Source organism: Anoplophora glabripennis, unplaced genomic scaffold (genome assembly GCF_000390285.2).
Source record: "Anoplophora glabripennis isolate ALB-LARVAE unplaced genomic scaffold, Agla_2.0 scaffold41, whole genome shotgun sequence".
Classification (NCBI taxonomy): Eukaryota; Metazoa; Arthropoda; class Insecta; order Coleoptera; family Cerambycidae; genus Anoplophora; species Anoplophora glabripennis.
The window spans coordinates 438,689-461,730 of record NW_019416901.1 but is presented as its reverse complement, the minus strand read 5'-3'; the positions used below and the strand labels follow the sequence as shown (position 1 = coordinate 461,730).

At 33.6% G+C, this 23,042-nt stretch overlaps 1 protein-coding gene across 4 annotated transcripts in view; it reads right to left on the bottom strand.

Moving 5' to 3' along the window:
* The window catches only part of LOC108917188 (tyramine receptor 1), a 147,054-nt gene that overhangs the window by 36,433 nt on the left and 87,579 nt on the right, over positions 1–23,042 (bottom strand). The window contains exons 1-2 of one of the 4 annotated variants that reach the window (XM_018723670.2): positions 8,805–8,896; positions 2,843–2,939 (exon numbers count right to left, since the gene is read on the bottom strand). The exons of 1 other annotated variant lie outside the window; for it this stretch is intronic. The gene's annotated coding sequence lies outside the window, so the exon portion shown is untranslated. Of the gene's footprint in view, positions 1–60; positions 135–2,842; positions 2,940–8,804; positions 8,897–23,042 lie in introns of those variants that run through there. 2 more of the 4 variants (XM_018723671.2, XM_018723673.2) reach the window with 2 other exon arrangements.

Here is a 23,042-nt window from a genome sequence, read left to right as displayed (position 1 = left end):
TTGTACATAATATAATCGTCACATATCCTGAAACTCTTAAATGATACTTATTTATCTCACCTTAACCTGCTGTCGCTTCATCACTTTGCTAAGAACTATCCAAATCGACGAGTCTACAAACAGCAACACACTATACGACGTCGTTTCAACTACTACTTTATTAACAGCCTGAAGTTTATCTCTATTTCGCTCCGAAATAAATCCACATCGGGTAAACACATGTAATTAGCAATAAATGTATTAAAAGCACTATAAATATTTTCAGACGTTTTTTTAATTAATGGTGAATGTATTAATAATTTTTATATCTTGCCTTATCTGCCCGTTTAGTTTATTGTCTGTAATTTACTAGGTAATCACCACTACTAGGTAGGACGATACTGAGAAGATACTCGAGGAATTGAAATGGATTTTGATTATAGGAAATTATAATATAGCGGTGCCTCGGTAGGAGAAATAGGGGTAAAGTACACTGCAAGGAAGTTGTAAAATTACAACAATTAGTGAAGGTTATATATTAATGGCATATTACATTTGCTGCAAGTTTAAAATTTGTACAAACAAATGTAATTTTATTGTAAAATTACAATTGAATGTATCATTGAAAGGACAAAGCTCCTATTTCACTATCTCAAGAATTACAATTTACTTTATTATTTACCCATCATTAGAGGACTTTTAAATGATATTTATTTCCTCAGCTACCGTCGTTGTCGATTACTATTAATTACGATTTTTGACAATTCCAGTTGCAAAAACATTAATACTTCAATACTTGAACACTTGCCATTATTTAATTTATAATACAAAGTTTTAAGATCTTTCATTTTTTTTTATAAAAATGCCCCGTTTACCCCTACATATATGTTGGATGTTTAGTACTAATTATTACAATGCAAGAGCTGTGTGTATTAATAAGCTCTTCCTTATTTAGGTAAATGATTATAAATTCAACACGAGCTCTCTATATCCAGTATGCACCGCTCCATAATCCTTAGGTGTGTTAAGCACTTCAGTCACATTTTGCAGCTATTAAATATGGATGCAGTAGATAAAGATGTTTAGTTTATGGTACGGGAAATTGTAGATAAATTATCCTTGCATTTGCGGCATCGTTTAAGCAGCATAAAGCGATAGATTAAATTACTTATATCATAAATAACATTTTTTTTAAGAAACGATTACAGAAAATTTCCGATTTCGTGATTGATCGGGTATCCCTTAAAGCTTTCTCAAGTGCTATTATGTTCATAATACGAATAAATCTTATCTCATGATAATTTATTATCTCGAGTACCAACAGAAAGACTATAAATTTGAAAAATGTAAAAAATAAGATGTTGATTTGCTGGGGCAATTCTCACATCGGATTCGGATTCAGCGGCTCAAAATACCGAGCGATCCAGAATGATAGAAGCTGACGTCACAGGTAAATGTTATTAGAAATATTAATATTTACTTCCATTTGATCAAAATTACTTTCCCTTTTCTTAGATTTCCGACCGATACGACCCGTCAATTCAGAGACATTGAATTTATTGTTAATCTTCTAAATAATCAGTGTTTTTCAACGCTAATCATCTATTAACTGTTAGTCTTGTGGTAAGGAAGAAAATACTGATGGTTTCTTCGATATAAAGTACTCGAACTGTTTAAGGTTAGAAAATGCCTATTGTTAAAGAAATTAGGTTGGTAGCGGCAAAAAAATACTGTCATAACCGGCAACCCCAGTACTTTCCCAGATAAAAATATTTTATTTGTGGAAGTATGTTAAGTGCATAAGAAATATTGTCAAAAGTCAATGGGTCGCTTGATTTTTGGCGAGCCGTGGGGCGGCGGAAGGGTGGGGGAAGCGAACGACAGCGAGTCTGAAGAAAATGACGATAATATTCATAGGCCTGCCGTTAAATAAGCGAAATTCGTATGAAAATAATATATTTGACAGTCTTTAACTCCGTTGTTTATCAACAAATCTTGACGATTTTTTTTAACTTGAAGCTCTTTTCATAAGCTTTCCGAATATGTAATAATATATAACTATATCATGCGCGTGCGTAATTAAGGCTATAAAAAAAATCCAGGTTGCAAATTTGAAATTAAAAAAAATTATAGATTTCAATGTGATTGTGGAAGATGCTCGGGATAGTCCAGACTAATAATTAGTTAATTTGTTTATAAGGCCATAAATTGTAAACTATTCAACTTACCGATTCCAGATTTCGTGTGAGTTATTAGACAGTGATAAGGAATGAGAGAACGCGATGCCAAAACGTTCTAGTAATAATAACGCAGTTTATAAATGTTTAATTCAAAAGTCATAAATAAACTTCTTCTGTTTATAACTTTTGATCTAATCAATATTTTTTGACGCTCGAGGCCTTGTTTTGTAGGTCTTTTGAAGATGAAAAAAAACATACTTTACTGTTTTCTCGTGGAAATGATCGGAAAAAAGTTATAAGCGAAAAACCTGAATTTACGTAAAAATTATACAATTAACCACCATGTAAACAATCTTCCCCCAATTTTTATGACTGTGGAAACTAATATGTTATTGTAGGTACATAATATTTAGCATCTATAGTGATAAATTCAGTTAGCCGAAACAAAAAGTCGCGTCCAACTGTTTCCTGGACTAATTCTGGTCATTTGCGCAAGACTTTCTTTGTGGAGTTGTGATATTACAATTCATTTTAGATTTTCCTCATTCTGTCAGCTAGGTACAATGGTTTTTCATGTTCAAAATTGCTATTTCTATACTTTTGTCCTTCTACGTTTCAAATTTGACACTTGAGCGTTATCAACAAAAGAAACGAGAAATGGGAACACAGAAAAAAGCACTTACTTGTGGTTATGCTCTCCGTTAGAACCGTTCTGACCGCTCCCATACAGGCGGGGGATTCCCATTATTCAGGACGTCAAAGTTTCAGGTGCACGTCCTCCTGAAACAAAGGAGAGGCGTGGGCTAGAGAACAAATATTTTTAAGATTTCGAGCATGGAATGCAGATGGTGTAAATTACAAAGAAATATTTCAGCCGGGAATTCGGAAAATGGCCAAGAAAGTGTTGAATTGTTTGATAAATTGTACGGTACGCTTTGGATACCGCTCAACAGGCGGTCTGGCTCAAGCTGGATATTTTTCGTTTGTTCCCTAGCTAGAAATATATTTCATTTGGATTCCTGTCGACAATATATTATATTTGCCGGTGGTAAACAAAATACCTCCTGAAATAATGTCTGAATGATTGGGTACGTCTCCGTATTTTCTGTCTTTCATATCGGACACAAGCACCGTATCAAAAACATCAGCGGGATATTTATTTTTAGACATACATTTATTGAGTTGATAAATAGACTTACCATGTCCAATGCCTATTGGATATGTACATTATATATTAAAAGAAATAGAAAAACATGTGTTGTATAATACAATCAAAGCTGTGCAGCATTGATTTACACTCGCAATATCTAGCAATCATTATATCTGACCTGTATTAAATAAATCAAATAGGTAATATAAACTTTTAAAGGAAATATCTCTTTCCTTCTCAATTTTTGGGGAATTTTTCAATGCAAAAGTACAAACTAATGTAACAAAAGTCGGGACGCGCGGTCATTTATTTATTAGTTCCCGGAACGGAAAGTAAGATATTTCAGTCGTCACAAATTATCGGAGGGTTAATGGGTTTCAAGTAGGTCGCCAAGGTCGTCCTTCGGAGAAATTTGCCAATATTTTAACAAGTTCGCTTAGAGTCGGGGCCATGTGTTAAGCGTCTAGTATGAGAAAAAAATCGATATTTAATAACGCGCGAAACCACAAGAAGAGCGTGGAGATTCCAAATTAGAATTAAATTATATTGTAAAATTGATATTAATTCGAAAAGAGAGTATACCTAAGCAGCTGGGTTTTTTTGACGGATTTTTCCTAGCTATAAGAGTAGATTAAATAAGACCGACTAATCCGTCCCGTAATTGCTACGCGGAGTCATAGGGGAAGGCTAGGGTTACTAGTAAGTCATATAATTATTGTTATAAATGTAAATTCAGTCAATTAGATAATTATTAAAGCATCCCGATGTTCAGGTCCCCGCCAATAAGATAAGAACCGAAACTTTTGGACCCAAGAAATGGACGTGTTCAAAGCGAATTGTGGAATTCGAGAAGGATCTGAAAGAAAACGGCAGTTCGTTCTTAGGTTTCACATTGAGCAGACTAATTATTAACTTTAGAGTCCCGGGCTAATTAATTAATTTTGACAGTTTTTCCAAATTTTGTATAGAGCGCGCATTCTCTGATTCTCGGTACGCTGTCGCGATTGAATCAGTTAATTAATAATGTCGTCGAGCCGTTGTGTTTTTATTTTGTTTGTTTGTTTGTTTTGTTTATTGTTAATAAAACCCTTCCCGGAAATTTTGTGTTTCCTTTTGTTTCTCCAACTTCAGTGCTACCCTGTATAGCCAGCCACTGGATTACATCTCACGTAAGCAATTAAAGGGTAAGTGCTTGGAAGTAATTTTCTGAACATACAACATTTCTAAGTTCCCACGTGTCAATTAAAGTATATCTAATGATAATAAACTCCCTTTCGAGAATTAAGTAGTAACTCTTTCGAGAATTATGTAGTAACTCTTTCGAGTTATTAAATAGTAACTCTTTCCAGAATTAAATAGATAATTAATTAAAGGTAGATAATAATTAAAGAAATAACCCCTCAGGTTACACTAAGAAAAATAGATATTAAAAAAACTGATATTTTCTTATTATAATAATTAATAGTAATTACTATCTTAAATGCATTGTTGTTACTGCAAGAGTTCGCAAACAAAACCACATCCGTAAGCATCTGTAGTTGCCAACTGCGTGCACTAAACAAACTCCATTAAAATATGGAACAAAATGAAATAAAACTTACCATTTCTAGAGAAAATGTTGAAATTGATCCCCATTAGCGCGGATACAGGCATGGCACCGACGCACCCAATTTTGGCGAATATTTTCCCAAATTCCAGGTATTCCCCTAATTGTGTCAGCAGCTTCAAGTATACGGTTTCGCAATTCTTCCACCGTAGCAATTGGAGTATTGTAAACCAATGACTTCAAGTGACTCCAAAGATAAAAGTCCATTGGAGTTAGATCGGGTGACCGAGGTGGCCACGGCACAGGACCAAAGCGTCCAATCCATCGCTGAGGAAACATTTCATTCAAAAGTGTCGTTACTTCTCGAGTACTGTGTGGAGGAGCCCCATCTTGAAGATAAAACATGCGTGCCCGAACTTGTAATGCCACATCGTCCAATAATTCAGGCAACCGGTTCTCCAAAAAGTCAGCATATGTTGGTCCATTTAGTCGTCCTTCAAAGAAATAGGGACCCACAAGTACATCGCCTATTATGCCAGCCCAAACATTTACCGAGAACCGATGTTGAAAATGAGTTTCCCTAATCGCGTGAGGATTTTCATCGGCCCATATGTGCATATTATGGAAATTCACTTCATCACGGGTAAATGTCGCCTCATCTGTTACACAAACATAAGCAGGAAAGTCTACTTGATTGGCACATTGCCGTAAAAACCATCTGCAAAAACGCATTCGTTGATCACAATCCGGGGGTAAAATCTGTTGAACTGGTTGCAGATGATAGGGGTGCAACAGCTGGCGCCTTAAGATGCGATGTACGGTACGAGATGAGGTTCCTACTTGCTGTGCGAGTCGTCGAGTGCTAATTGTGGGGTCTTCGTCAAGATTTTCCAACACTGCATCTTCAACATTAAGGTTCACTTGCTGACCACGTCCTTCTCCTCGAGGAATAACACTTCCCGTATCTCGCAGCCGCTGAACGCACTGTAGGATTGTATTTGCACATGGGGGGTGACGTTGTGGCCATCGTTCCCGGTACAACCTAGTCGCCGCGAGCGCATTTTCTCCAGCTGCACCATACACTAACACCATATTGACACGTTCGGAAATAGTAAATGCATTGTTTTCAAGATTTATTGTAAAACTAGTTTTTGCACAAACTTAAAAATTAAGCAAAGTAAGAAATAAGAATCTCGTTCTTAATGTAATTCTTATTTTTTACTTCTTTATAAAAATTTCACTGTCGCTATCGTGGAATTACAAAATAAAAACTTTTGTCTGGAACCTTTCACTTTTTAACACTGATGGGTCTATGGACGATGCTTAATATTTAATAATAAAGTGAATAATGAATTCAATACTAATACAAAATCAGTTGACTGCACAAATTTTTTGACAAGGTAACCTAACCTTCTTTTAGTATTACATACAAGCATTAAATTATACCTACTTAAATTATAAGGTTGCATCTCGGGTCGCATAAAAACATTTCTAAAATTTTTAATAAATAACACAGGGTCGGCTTTCATTTTCGTTGAATAAATGAATTTACAAAAAAAAAAACGCGAAGGTAGAACTCTTTTGTATAATGCTTTTCTATTACAAATATCATCAGGAAGCTGTAGTGTAATTTTTATATATTATACACGCCAAACCCTGTATATGAGCTGATCTCGTTAAATAATTTATTATTTTTTTATAGGTTAATGCTTCATAATAGTTTATAGTATTAACTAATTTGAATATAATAGCAAATAGAGGATGTTTTTATTGTCAAAGACACATTTTATACCATCTCGTTACAGTGAGCAAAACTGTTCGGAATATCGCAATCTCCGTCTAATAAAGGCAAGCAGGCTGGCTCGTTCAAGCGTGTACCCGACTCCTGAAAAGTATTTTTCAGCTGAAAATGGTTGTGGTTAAAGGTATGCGAGACCGCCGAAACCAAAATCTGCCACTTTAATTTAATAATGGCTACGCAAATTTATTTAACTGCCTCCGTTGGAATGTTTAGGAACATTTCATGGCGTCGGGTAGATGTAAAGTATGTTTATAAATAAACTATATCCCTTTTAAAAATATAAAATAACTTCAAGTTCTATGTTTTCTCCTATAAAGAATTATTTGTTTAAAGTTTAAAATGCAAATCTCAAATATCGAAAAACTTATTTTTCTGTTATGTTTTACTGTGCCTGTACAAGAAGATATAGGTATTCTGCTTTTTAGTTAAAAAAGTTTTGATTTAAAAAATATGGCCTAACATTGCCGCAGGATGTCTATGCATTAAAAATTCATTTTAAGTAGATTAATTTCAAGTTTCTAAGGATTGTTTACTTCTGTTGAAGGAGACTTTGAAAAGAAAAATATGTATTGAAAATTAATCAACTCCGGAAAGTAGGGGAAAGCAAGGAAAAATTAAATGAAAACATAATTTTGGGCTGATTAGATTTATTTTACGGACTGATGGTAATCTCGCATAACTTCGTGATAAAGAGAAAGTTACCTTTCACAGTAATGAAAAATATCGACAAAAATACTTTTTAGAAAGTTTAATATAATGATGGATACAAAGCGAGCGATTAGAACCCGGTATTACTTGAAAAGTAGATTAGAAACCATCTGTTTTATCATAATTCTCAATTTACTCCTGTGAAGCACCCTCTGGCAGTTCATTGATGCAGTTAGCAAGTAAAACTGCGTTAGATAAATCGTGATGCAAAACCGTAACAATGGCAACTTTTACTGTTCGAGAATATTATGGCAAAAATATGGCCTTACTGCGTTTTTTTTGAGTTTATGAACACTTATTTTTCAGGATATCCATCCATCTTGCTTTGCCACATTCACATAAGACCCGGGTATCTAAAGAAAAATATTTTAGCAATTAAATCTATTCTTTGCTTTTGTTGATTATGTTTCCTAAAGAAACTGTGTTGGTAAGATTGATTAACACACTTATTGCAACTTGTTTAGAGCGTTGGATAACAACATATTTTGTTGTGTACCTAACAGAAAAGTGAAAGAAGGTCATAAATGCAATTGAATTTTCAAATTATATTACTGGAAAATGTGAAATTTCTCTCCTTGCGACTTCCAGAATAATCAGGTTATATGCAGATTCAATAATAAGTTTTCTAGAATTGGTTTTATCAATATATCCTACGTTTCCTTTCTACCTTAATACGCCTATGTCAGTTCCTTTGAAAATTTTCTAAAATAACGCTCGAGATGCCAAATTAAAGTCACATTTATATTTTCAGTATAAAAACAAGCAAAACAAATTCGAATTTGATATGTTAGCCAGTATTAAAGTTATCTCGGACGAATTACAATGTATGTAAGATAAAGATATGCACAGAACTACAATTGAGAATTCCAGAAATATTTACTTTACTTGTAAATTACTTGCAAAATATATATACAAGTCGAGCTGTAGACATGTTACAGTTCTCGTATGTTTTCTAGGACAATTTTAATAAAACATTCCCCATTAACATTGTAAAGCTCAAATTGCATTTTATTTGAATGTGTTTGTGAGGCAAGTAATTATTTCTAAAGTTTATTTAATTTTAGCATATTAAAATGTGCATATGTTATTCTCGCGTATACTTCACAGGAACCTTCACGAGATATATGGAAATAGATTTTTGGGGTCGATTTCGAAGGGAAGCTTTGGAAAAGCCTTTTGTAAGCAGTCAGTGGTTTACCAGTGCCTTCACAGGAAGCATGTTTTGGCTTGCCTACAGTAAAATCCAAACCAAAGCGCTCTTCCCAATCGTACGATTGAAAATAATACTCTTACACTTTTCCTTATTTGATGTACCTACATATTTATCATTTGTGACATAAATGTACTTGTATATATTGTCAATAAAGCTATCTTTATGTCTATTCAGATTTGCATGGGTTTTTTTTTGGATACGCCTTTAAAAAGATATGAAGTACCTACCATTTGAATGAAATGATGTGACAAACAACAATATAAACGAAGTAGAAAAACCAACCACTAAATTCATTACACATCACTTTATTAATCTTTAGAAAACTGCAGACTATAAAACGCATTGTCAAACTGAGCCAGTCAAAAGTAAAAGTTGTTTATCTATTTCCAGACGTATGAGATAGTATTCTATAAGTACTTATTTTGTTAATACTTATCTTGTTTGTAAACATACTGATTAAAGTTTGAAGAACAATTTGAAATTACTCTATCAATAAGATAAAGACACTAAAATATTAAAAAATGTACCTGAACGGCAATATTTATGTAAAATTACATACTATATTATTGATTATTTTGATATATAACTAAAATCACTTTTAGTAAATAATTTACATATATTTATTAATTGATTAAAATGTAAATTTACGTTAACATATCCATTCTAAATCGGTGAGCAAAACAACGTTGTAAATTTACACTTCATTTGGATACTTACTTACATTAATAGAAAAAAACATAAATGATTAGGACAAATACATTTTAAAATGTATTAATAGATGCATTAGGCTGAGAAATTAAGGGATATTCAAAAATCCCAAAAATTTTTACTTTTCTTTAAAAATGCCTACGAAATTCAAAAAACTTTTATTCATTTTTTTTAGAATCATGAACGTTTCATCATGATTCTATGCCTAGTGTATAAAGTAAAAGTTTTATTTAAACCTTTCGTAGCCCAACGCGATTTAGATATGTTTTAAATTATATTTACCTTATAAATTAAGGACATGCTACAATGAAACAGACATACTTAAACTTAGATGTAAATAGGAAAAGTTATTATTTAACATTGTACATAATATAGTTGATATCTCTAGTAAATACATCACATATGAAGCTTATTTAATAATTCTAGCTGCCTAATTGAAATTGTAGTACATAAAAAATAACGTGCATTAATCGTGATGTAATTAAATAATATTTCCTAGAAAAAGATATTTGTTTCATTATTTTTGTAACATACAATATGCTACTAGAATCTTAGTGCTCAATAAACAAAGGGAGGAATATTTTTTATATATTTATAAACAGGGCGTGCTCCCAAAATAAAAAAGCGTTTATTTCATGCAGGTGTCATGTTTTAGTTTATGCTTCTTTATTTGTTTTACTAGAAAATTAAATTAAAAACAGTCCAAAATTAAAGTAGGTAAATGAACTGAAAATGATACACAATAAAAATTTCTTTATATATTCTATTAAATGCTACAAAATGGAAATCAAGGTGTAGTAGTATAAATGATATAGACACAGAAAATAGGACAAATGATCTGTTACTGTCGATGAGAGTGTTAATTTGCACACCCTGTATGCAGGATGAAAAATAAACTGTACACTCGTATTTCTGGAGCAAGTTTTTTTCGTATCTATTGACATTATAATTGCGTGATGAGACTACATTCGTCCTGTTCTGCGCCACAGAGGTACCCCTTGATTCAACCAAAATCCTGGATATAAATTAGGCCCGTCTACAGAGAGTTCTCACTACGATCTGTGCAGATAAAGTACATAATTCACTTAGATTGTATAAATTAATTAAGATATAATACTGCTGAAGACAATAAATACCAATTTGAATTTGAATTATGCATGAGAATTTACGAAATGGAATAACAGTTGTTGCTTAAAAGTGAATAATGTGTGAGTGCAATCCTGTAAACGTTTTTAAGGGAACAATGGGTGAATAGTTATACATGTATATGTCCAGGTAACAGCATTGCAGAAAGAAACTATAAATAACAGTGATGCTTTATTGGGAACAAGAATGTTCATCTTATCTATTTATATAGCCAACGGGTGATGATCAAAACCATTATAAAAATTATGAAAAATTTGGAATTTCACACCCCAAATAATTTATATGTTTAAGACATTTCGTCTTCGTGAAAAAAAAAACACCTGTGTGGGAACGACGCCCTTCCAATACCCGTAGTACATAGTAACGTTTTCATAGTCTTGCTTTCATAGTACCTACATTTTGATAAGTATGGTAGACAATCCTCATAATACTTCACGATTGGTTGCATTACACATTGAAATTAATCAGACCACAGTACTACGTATCCTGAAGAAGGAAAAATATCATCCCTACAAAATTCAACTTGTGCAGGAAATCAATGAAGACGATCCCGACCGCCGCTTACACTTTTGTGAAATTATGATGGATTTATGACAAGTAAATAGAGATTTACACCAGCAAATACTTTTTTCAGACGAGGCCACGTTTTGTCTTAATGGTACATGGTTAATTTTTGCAATTATTGTAAATTTTTTTACATACATTGTACACCATAACCGTATTGCAGATTGTTTGTAGCTAGTATTAAAAATGTTCTGACATACTATTTTCTAGACAGGTTTTACTGGAATTTTCAGTATTAGGAACTTTCAGGGTTTATTCTGGCAAGACCGTTGAAACCTGAAGCTATTGGTAACTTAAATACGGTTTCAGTAAAGTGCGTTGTATTTACCTTGAATAATTCAGCATGATACGTTGTAAGGTTAAAATGTTTGTCTAAGCTTTAAATGGTTGTACTGTGTGCCATGCGAAATTATTTACCGACGTGAATAATAAATTTTCCAACTTTAATGTTGCTTTCAAGTCAAATGTAAAGATTGTAAAACTTATTTGTATAATCATTACCATTCCGAATTCATATAACATTTTCTGTTTCTATATTTAGAGACAAATAAATCATACTCAGAACAACAGTGCTATTTTTTATTTGCCAAGATCAATACAACAAACTTAGACAGTAAACAAATCAGGAACTGAAATCTGACTTGCCAGAATAATACGAAGAAAGATTTTTAGAACCGCTGACTTCATCGCTAGCTAGATTCGCTTTGTCTAAGTATTTAAACAGATATACAAACACACCTTAGACACAAAAGGAATATGCAGACAAAAGCAACAAGCCAGTTTTTCATGGAGCTATCTGCGGCCACAATTCCAGGAGTTCTCAATATGTTTTAACAAATCTAATTATTATGAATTTTAAGCACCGTTTTGCAGTTTCAAAAATGTTGATTATCTAAAATGCTTAATATTCTACTTAGCATTAAAAAATCCTCTCCACATTTGTGAATACCTTGCATATTACGACTTTTTTGGAATCGATTATATTCCTATTTTTACAAAGCTTATTTTAATAACAGCAAAATAAATTTCATATACATATTTTTTTTAATCTTTCATCGCATCTGAAGGCTAGTCAAACATATTTAAATCATTACTGAGAATTATACATATATATTAAAGTCTATTTGAAATTTATGACGCAAGTGTTCAATCAAACCATTTAAGTCAAACAGACCTATATTTCACGCAAACGTTTGATTTATGTCGACGTCCATAAAAAGATGAGTATTATGGTATAAATTATAAATAATTGCAATTAAACCGAACCAAATGTGATGGAATTGGTAGTACGTTTATAAGGTTGAGGGCTTCACAGATTTTGTCTACCCCACACCTCAAACGATTTAATTTTATTATGCCACATCCGTTGTTGCCAAATTCCCAAAATGGTTCTTTTCAATCTATTGGGTGTTTAAAAATTTATATTTTGTTTCATCATTTCTGACACACTTATTGTATACTTTTCGAACAGTCGCAATGGAATCTTTTCAGAGGTGGTAGGATCATAAAACAATATGCCTGCATGAAATCTTCTTACACTACCTACACCAGATTCCAATTTAAAAATAATTGGGTTTTTATTAAATCCCCCTTGGGCAGGGTAAAGGATATTTGGGGGTTGAGTCCGTTCCAGAGGGCATTGTTCCATAAGCGAGGGATAAGGGTAATACCCTATTTGTTGATAGGATCCTTTGAGGACTACTAAATATGAAATTTTATAAAGTATCGGTTTAGGTGCACGACAAAACTGAAAAAATGTTGTACAGGATGAAGTGTCGTATTAGATAGAATGAATATTAATATTTGAATTGTCAGTGTTGCGAGAAACAACTACTCCGAGAGATATATACCACTACCGGCATTGAATTATATTCGCAACACCTAGTGCAACAGCTAGGATCGTTTGTTATCAGTTTAACCCACCAGGCACAGACCGGTTTCGGACTTATTAGTCCTCATCAGTGTGTCATAGGTCAGTTTTGTGGGAATCCGCACGACAGATGGAGTCATTTGCGTTCCCGCGTACAATGTATTTCCTTGTCGTGACGATACGACGAAGAACAGCTGGGTCGTTTGTCGGTTCTCGCACCTATGACACACTGATGAGGACTAATAAGTCCGGAACAGGTCTGTGCCTGATGGGTTAAACTGACAAACGACCCTAGCTGTTGCACTAGGTATTGCGAGTATAATTCAATGCCGGTAGGGGCATATAGGTCTCAGAGTAGTTGTTTCTCTCAACACCGACAATTCAAACATTGTGTTACGCCCTCTGTGGGTGGCAGTCGTGCAACAAAGTACCTGCAGTTAGCAGGTTGCTTCCATTTGAATGGCACAGTTGGGAGTCCGCACGACAGATGGAGCCATTTGCGTTCGAGCGTACAATGTTAATTTTACTTATTAAAAACGTGAGAGCCTACTAAGGCAGTCAACCAATTCGTTATTACTGCAACTACGCATCAAAGTAATAAAATTAGTAGCAATAACTAAATTGTCAGATGACAGTTAAGAAACAACTAACTTTAACGCGTGCTGTAAAAATACGGTCGACACAAAGCTCGGACAACAAAACATTTAGGCTATTAATTCGTATTTGTATTTCATTTCTGTTTCAAATCCGATCTTTTGAGAAAAAAATCTGTATTGATATAGCGGTCTTCACTTCCTTTGCTAAGTGAATGTGAAGTGAAGGGAAAACACTTTTGTTCGGTGCTATTAATAAAACGACTTGAATGAATTATCTTTATGGCCTCCCCATTAGCAAAATATGATGGGAAGTGAATAATAAAACAGTCCTATGTGCCGCCATCAGGGATTAGCAGGCGGTTCGGTAAAGAAATGTTACCAAGGAACATTGTTTCACTCAGTGGCACGTAGGTGATTATACAGAGTTTAACATGATTTATTTGCTCTTTCGTCATCAGTTACATCAAATTTCGCCTGTTTACCTTTTCCGTAAAACTCATATTGCACTACGGTTTAATTTAAAAATTGTTTATACACAGGAGAACGAAAGCAACCGACTACAATTTTTTAATCGAGTTACTATTTGCCAGAATAGCGGAACGAACAAATTAAATAGCGGATATCTATTCCCAGTGGGCCCAGGCACAATCTCACGTCATTTTCTCTCAAAAGCCGATATCACCATTGCAATGATCGGAATATAAATTCCAGTACAATTTGTACTAAACCAAATTTAAGGTCTTTTCTCTATCTCTTTCCATACGTACTTTAGAAAGCTGAATTATAATCTCTTTCTTACCAGAATTCTGATCCATCGCATGTCCTAAAATCTTTTCTGTGTTCTGCAACTGATGATTGTTCTATGCTGTTACTCTAAATGACTGTTTTGCTCCCTTAACCTCGTATCAACATATCTTTCCGTTGTTCCAATGTATGTTTTTTCACGTATATACATCGACACTTTGAATTAGACTGTTCTTGCAACTCGAACTTTTAGGAAAGGCCTTGTTGATGGTATTAATATTGTATCTTCTTAAGATGCCATCTTATCAGTGCATCTATATACTTACATAGGGCAGGTAGTCGTTGCCTGATATGGCTTCTTTTGCTTGTCCTTAGATATCCTTCTAATGACTCAAAATTCAAGTTCATATACCCATTTCCCTTAAAAGGAGATAATAGGTGCTGTAGTTCTTCCTCCAAGTGTACAAGTTCGCAGATGGCTTGTACTCGATGTACTAATACGTTGAAATTTTGTTTCTGGGCTGTATCAGTGAGGACAGATAATGTATATATTGCCAATATATGTTATCTGAACCAACACGGTTTTAGAGTTGCTGACTCCAGAGGATTATTTTCGAAGCCTTCCATATCGATATTTGCCCGGGCTGGTAGTATGAGTGAACGCATAGCCGTTCCTTCAGTTTCTTCACAAAACTGATCCCTAATGGAGAAGAGGTTCACTTGATCCATATCTTTGCCGAGTCTAGTTAATTTTTGTCATCTTTTCCTACATTGAGATATTGCGAAAGCTTCTTCATAAACTCACTCGAGTATCGTATCATCTGGATCTATTTGGAGTCCCTTGACCTTGTTAATCCTTCAGCATTTTTTTGACATAGTGTTTGTCTTTCCCATTAGATCTTTTTTTAGGGCAGTGGGTTATTGATCGAATTGGTAGCTTCGGTTTGTTGATCTTTGGGGACCAATGAAGTTGGAGAGGTCTTGAATCACTTGGAATAAAGTCCTAATTTAGTTCTCGAACCTTACGGATCTTTTAGTCAGTTCATTTATATTTCAAAATATATGTATTATAAAATAAAATGAGTACACTATGTTTGAGAAACAGAAAATAAACGAAGTTATAAACAGCATTAATAAATACTCTCATTATTTTAAATGTTGCGTACTTATCAAATTGGTTTCTCATATATTATCTAAACCACTCTAAAATATTAGCAACGTCCGGAAATGTCGATCGCATTGGCCCATTTGGCGCCTTCTGATGAATACACTGAATACACCTCTTATCAAATTATCACGATAGAGCCATTAAATACCCGTGCACGATAGCTAATGGTATAACACAACTTAATCCCATTTATTATACCCTAGGGATAAAATGGCCAGTGGGCTTTGGGATCCGCGTGTATCCTTACTTAGTTGTCACCCCATATCAACAGTTTGCTGTCAGATTGTTCTACGTGTGGAACACTGCAGCTACCATCAAATTTTTAAACGCTCACAGCAGCTTCTGGCCGTCCAACACGATTTTATGTAAATGTATTCGGAGTTGTTTCAATTACTTACGAATTTGAATATTTATAAAGACGCTGAAGCGTCTTTGGTCCGTCGAACAGACCAAAGAGACAAATAAAATATTTTGTTGGATGTAAATAATACAACACTTAGAAATGTTTGGTTTAATGTTTTAGAATGAATGGAAAAATATGAGAATATTATGATTTTCGAAGGGATTTCTTTGAGCAACGGGCACCATTGCACCAGAGCGAGGAATTAAATTAAACCTACTAAATATTATGCTTTTGAGAATTCCCACAGAGTCAAAAAAAAAATTAATTCAGAAAAATGAACTTTCAATTTGAAAAACATCTTATTTTTTTCCTATTTTTCATTCCCTAAACGATATACGGGTGATCCATTAACGGTTAATATGTTAATTCTGATCTAGAATCTACAATTTAAATTTGGTCAAACATTTCAATACCCCTTGTACTAGGTACAACTTAAAGTTCCTGCTTTTACTTTTACTTCTACTTTTATAAGAAAAATTACTCTTGATTTTTCAGAAAAACTTTATTTTGTTTTGGCAATCATAGGAAATGGTGTTTTTTTTTTAATACTGTCCCCATGGCGCTCTTAGTCTCAAGTTGCCATATAAATTTCAGGCGGTTAAGAGTTTTGCTAGTCTTCAGCGCAATTTTAGGTAATGATATTCGAGGTGTGAGGAAGTTTTACGGTTGAAATGGTTTAGGAAGTTGCAAATAATTTACAAAGTTGAATAATTTATGAAGATGTTCGCGTGTTTCTTGGTTGAGTTGTCTAAGGAGAAAGCTGCCATCGAGCGTAAAATATTGGTTTACTTCATAATTGCTCATGAGGATTTTATTAAAAAAAAAATTAAAATTAAATTTTCTTCAACAGTTAAGCTTAAAATACTAAATTTACGTATATTCTGAACTGGCAAATGTACTTGGTCGCATTATCCTTCCTTATTCATTGACGTGCTCTTGTTGTTCTCGGGCTAGCCTTTGTGGGGACGCTGTGAGAACTCGCTTCCCCCCTCTTAGCTAACCGTTAAGTACTAACTAACTGGTACTAACTAGTTCGTAAATTGTTCATATTTCATTGCAACTCATGTATAATTTTTTTTGACGTTACACGTATCCTTAAAGACTATGCAGCATCATTTCCTAAACATCACCAAGATATCTTCTTAGCTCGTGCTTATTTTCTGCATGGACCCCTACACACCGGAATGGGCGAGTGAAATTTTAAATATTGAGGATTTACAGCGATCTGCAAAGCAAATTCAGATAGCGTCATCTGGGCTCTGACCCAGTTATATGGGATAAATGGTTCCCGGAGATGTAGTAAAACTGAATATTTATCAACACCCGAGGTGCACCTTGTTTCACTTATTTAGAGGAAAGTGAGAGAACGTTATATCTACCAACAGGGATTGCAATAAATTCAATGTGTGTTTGGTAATACTTATAAATATACTTGTAAGATCGTTAGTAGACGATCGAGTCGTTCTTTGCAAAAGCTGGTATGTTAATTTTAGATGTAGTAGCTCGAAGGAAACTCTTTCGAAAGAACGAACTAAGACAAAGTAGCATCAACTTCCATGAACACTGCAACAATTTTTATGAATTAGAATGATCCATCAACATCCCCTAAACTGCGGAAAGTGAACATCTCAAGTATTAAAACTTAAGGAATACAAGGCACCTACAATTTATAACTTAAAGGAAGGGTTTGGAAGGGACTAGCAACTATTAATCATCTTTAAGTAAATCTGACGTAATTTGAGATATTACACAGCATTCCGTAGTTGAATAGTAGGCATTTCCTAGCAGAGAAATATCGTTGTGTAATTATATAGTGATGTAAACAATTCGGTGTTTCAACACTGGATTTAGATGTTTTCAACGTGATGTTTTAATGAAATATCTTACGACTCGCGGACCCCAGATCAAACTTTGCAGCAATTGTATAATATTCATCTATAATGCTTGAAAATGTTAATTAAATATTGGATAAGGTCGGTGTTTGTGGACGGGTGGGTAATGGAGTATAATAATTTTTCAGAAAACCTGAAAGATGTGTTTGTTGGATTTAGACTCGTTGCAATAATCTAGATAATTACTTCGGTTGTTGGGTAGTCTTAGTTTTTGTAATAATTAGGCTTAGTGCACGTGCAGAATCTAACAGAGCCGGCGCAAGGGTCGGTGGCCTTCATAGCTGACACGCGTTTTGAACTGTTCAGTTATTTACGGAACCTTGTAGTTGGATTTATAGTAAATTACATTTAAAACAAATAGTTTATGAGAATAAAGGAATTTTTATAGGAACAGGGTGCCAGACACGATCTGATCCCTTCATCCCTTCATAATGCATAACGAAATTATTCAATTTCTAAACCCCTTAAAACAGTACTACACTGGATTCTTCGCATCGAATATGATCTTACTATACTCTACTTACTTACTGCTTCCTCTAGTATGTAATTTGATTTTGTATGAAATTATGAAATTACAAATTCCAAATTGACTTAAAAATACCCGACCGCCATTAACGTATTCAGTATTTTTTGACATACTTAATGTACTATTTAAATCAAATTTGAATAACTTGCGGATACTTTTGTTTACGAATTCTTTATCCTCTGGGTTTTTTATATACGCGTCAGATCATTCTCGTTAAATATTTCTTCTTGGCACATGAAATATAAATTTTCCGTCCTCTTATATAAATTTGTCAAAAGATGCAGCCTTAGAGAGACGACATCAATATATTATATCCCACGCTAGAAATTGAAATATATTTATGTATTTTATATCTCTGTAGCCAAAGGCAATTTCGACAAAGCCGCTTCGAGCAAAGAATGCTCAACAGTTATTTATTCAGTAATATGAGGAGTAACCACAAGCTCATTGAGTTTATTAGCATCGCAAAATCATTTTTATAATGAATTGAACCTAAGAAAAGGTAATTCAGCTGTAACTAATTTTTTTTTGTGCGTCGTTAACGGTACCAAAAAATTTTTATTACGAGTAAACAACATAAAGTCATCTAGCGGGATTTTCAAAATGTGTGGCTTCAGTGGTTGATTAAATCAATGCCAGATTCAGAATTGTTTACTCTGCATCTTGAAAGAAGCAAATCAATCGGCCTATTCACAATGAAACACTTTATAACTATAGTTTAGTGCACTTGCTATCCTTATATTATTAGATATCTACTATTTACTTAAAGCTTAATCATTTACTCACAATAAAAACACTGACTAAATTGGCTTATGCTATGTTTATCAAGTTTTATATAACAGGGGCATCAATCATTTCCAGTGGGTAAAATTAGCCATCAATCACTCTTTAGGAAAGCTCAAATAGAATCCGTCCACTCATTTCCCTACGTTTTTGGGAGTAATCACAAGTATTTAACACAGTTATTACGCGAATGCATAGTCAAATCAGTTTTTTCAACAATTATTTATATTTCAATTAAAACAAATGAAATTAAGATATTAATATTACAGAAAATAAAATAACGTTTTCTCTATTTTATAATTAAATGTCTTTATGTACGAGGTACGTTCAGAAAATAAGCATACTTTTTTAATTACGCGCGTATTTAGATATTTAGTGATATGCGGTTGGCAGCATTGCGTTGCGCATAACCCTCTCTGTAACCACATGTGGAAATCGAATAAAGTTGAACAGACTACGTACAATTACACATTTTTTGATAAAAAAAACAACACAACGTCCTGAATATGTAATGATTACAACGAAACTTTAACAAAGTATCAAGTGTTTTTTATACTACCTGGCCTAATTTAGATCTAAAAAAAACGAGTAACAACTGGTCACCAACTAAATATTTAGAAAGATCTATATTTACGTTGCTGTAAATCACTAATTAACCTCAACTACGTGATTATCGGTCTGATCTCGTCATGGTTTGCATTGTAGGTAAATACCGTTGATTAAATACGAGCTCCGTGTTATTACAGAAACGTGTTGTAACATATGGACAATTATTCCATTATGTATGGTGATTTTGCGTGGTTGTTCAGCAAAGAACATTGTTAAGTTTGTTTTTAATAAATACCGTAGTTAATAGAAAGTGAAATTAGAAAGATTCGATTATGATGTCGACTGTAATTTTTATTGTCAGCCTCTTAAATCATGACAATTTAAAAACAATTTTGACGATTTCTGTAAAAATCAGAACTTATTGAATATGAAAGAAACAGGAAGTGTGTGATAAAACGAAAGTTGAATTTGGACATCCCGTACATTGTGAAATATTAAAAGTATTAGTGTGATGATTAGGAATCCTTGAACCTATGCCCCTCCTCTCCTAATCTAAAAATACCATAAATATAAATTGAAAATAATGTTGGCCCTAGGACAGTTCCTTGCGGCACATCCACTTTGTCAGTAACCCAAAGTACCCAAAGATTCACGTCGTCCAAATAATCATACGTATTAAAAATAATTTAGATATTGGTAAGTAAATGGTTGAGTTTAGAACCCATGTCATATAAGGTTTTTTGTTTATTTTAAAGTATTCTAGACGTTGTATCATGATGTTATGTGTGTTAGTTAACACTACATCATGTATAAAAGTTCTGGGACATATTCAGTAGACAAGAGTCTAAAACTGAACTGAATTTATAATTGTTATTGGCCTATAATTGGTGGTATCATTTTTTTGTGGTTAATCGTTGCAAAAATCAGGTTAATTACGTGGGTAAGATGACGAACTTGTATGAAAGCTGAGCTCCTGCAAATGCACGTAAGAAGAAGCAAGTATTTCTAGTCAGGTTCTTGTAATCATTCCCCGTTGTTTTCCTCTTGGGATTCTGCATCCCTTAGATCCTATTTGTATTCGTTACAATAAGAAAAGTTGCGGTCAACTCCTAACCTATCGGAAATTGCCGCATTTATGCAATGCACAATACCCGATTCCGGATAAAACACAAACGCGACTGAGTTTTTGCTAAGTTCAGCTTAAGTTATTCGAGATCGGAGTATCGGACAACACCAACGCGGCTACTTTAGCAAAAAAGAGGTAATTAATCACGTTGTTAATAAGATTTTGCGGTGTTCTCTATTATCTCAACTAAAACTGTCGGTTAGCGTAATAGATATTAACCTTTGTGATTTGTTTTCAATTAATTACAATGAATCACTTCCAATTTGTTAAATATATTTCAAAAAGAAACTGGTTTTAAGAAGAAGACATTTTTTATTGAAACGTTTAAGGAGGTTCGATACCGAAAAAAAATGGTAAGAAAGTTTTCAAAGCAATTGAAATCTGTTAATAAATATGCAAACTGTCTCGTGTAAAAATATCAGATCGATCGCCAATGTAGTTTTTTTGAAAAATGATATTAAATATTATGCTCTTATACACAGGCTCTTATGGAAATTGGGGCAAAAACTTTAATCAAACGTGAATATTGCTCTTAAAAATGGTTAGGATTGGGAAAATAAAATTGTAAATAAAGAATTAAATATTACTAAACATTTTAAAACAATAAAAATATGCACTTACAATGTAATTATTGAGATAATGGAATGAATATATAACGTTTTGACAAATTTGAACAAACATCTGATCCAATGAAAGGAAATATGGCAACACTGTACGCTGTATTTAATGCTTCGACTGACGCGCTATCGAGCGTTATTGACCATAATCGAGCTATTCAAATAATAGCTCGATTATAGACTATAAAATTATTCCAGTCGAAAACATATGTAGTAATAATTAATATTAAACACATTTTTCGTGATCTAATGCAATATAATAGCAATTTGAAACAAAAATTGAAAGGATCTCTTTGCAAAACGAACAGTATAGATGTTCTGTCATAATCTTCAATTTGACAAGGCGACGTCTCACTATCATACACTGAACTTCTTGATAGTTACCATATGGATTCTCAGTTTGCACATTTTACTTTTTTCTCATCAATCCACATTCTGTTTCATACGCATTTTATATTACTTCTCAGTCATTACTTTTCCTTTGTACTTTGAATGTTCATTCATGTTTACGGAATAAGCGCAAAGTTGACAGTAATGACAGTTGACCCAACTTTTACCACCACGCCATAACAATGTTGCCAGATTTCATCCACAATTTTACAAGTTCTTAATGAATAAATAGACACTTTTATTCAAATAAAAAGTTAATTGCCGTGCATTAAACACGAAAAATATATGCAAGCTAATATGTGTTGACCTAGGCGGAACATTTTCAAAGTTGCAAAAATACTTACTTTATCAGAGTTTCTTACTTATATCTTAGAACCTAAGCATTTTCGGAAGAATATTGAAGAGGAAAAAAGTTTTAGAATTGAATTTTGCACAATATACTGTAAGTTTAAAATGTTTAAATTTATTATTCGGCATGATGCGACGTTCTCCTAGAACCTGGAATTGAAGTGTCATTATAAAAAATCCTATTGGCTATTTCATTTTTGTTACTTAAACTGTCAGCAACATAACTTTCTGCAATTGTGGCTGATTTCCACCAACCATGTCTCTTGATTGCTAATACATCAACTCCTGTATTAGCTCCTCAATTCCTGTATTAGTAACGTTGCCGATGTTCTTCGGAATGAATATGTTTCAGGATGTTCTAGTTTCAAAAACTCTGCAATTTTATTAGAAATTATAGAAAGAATATTCTTGCCGACTGGTTGGTTGTAACATCTACTTGCTTGATAGCGCATAAAAAATCGTGAAATTTCAGTTTTAATTTCCAATCTAATCTTGATATATTTCTTGAGAACTTCTAGGTGTCTAAATGTCATCGAAATTTTTGAAATTGACGTCCAAAGTAAGTTTGTCTCGGACTCTATTGCCAGGCCTCGCTCCGCTCGGGCGCAAAATCGTACTCGATTGGTAAATACTACTTACCTCCTTTATGGTGTAAATAGCTATTATTTTTACGCAAATAAATAGAGAAAATAACACAATTTTTGGTATTTTTTTTTAAGCAAAAAAATAGATCAACAATTTTTTTCTCCATATGACGCGTGCTTCATAGAGGACATTGTGTATGCCAAAGTGATAAGGGTAATTGTTATATTCCGACTAAACCATTCGAAAAGAGTCCTCCACGTGCAACCGCTGATACCCACAGTATTTTTCGCTAAAGCGATAATTAAATTTTCCACGAGGCAGCAGCCGACGGCTTGCGCGGGTGCAACGGCTAAATTGAATTTGTATTCATTGAAAACCGATCGCCTATTACGCGTCCGGTTTGTTCCAGTAATTAATTCGACGCGCGGTGGTTCCGTTCCGTGAAGTCCG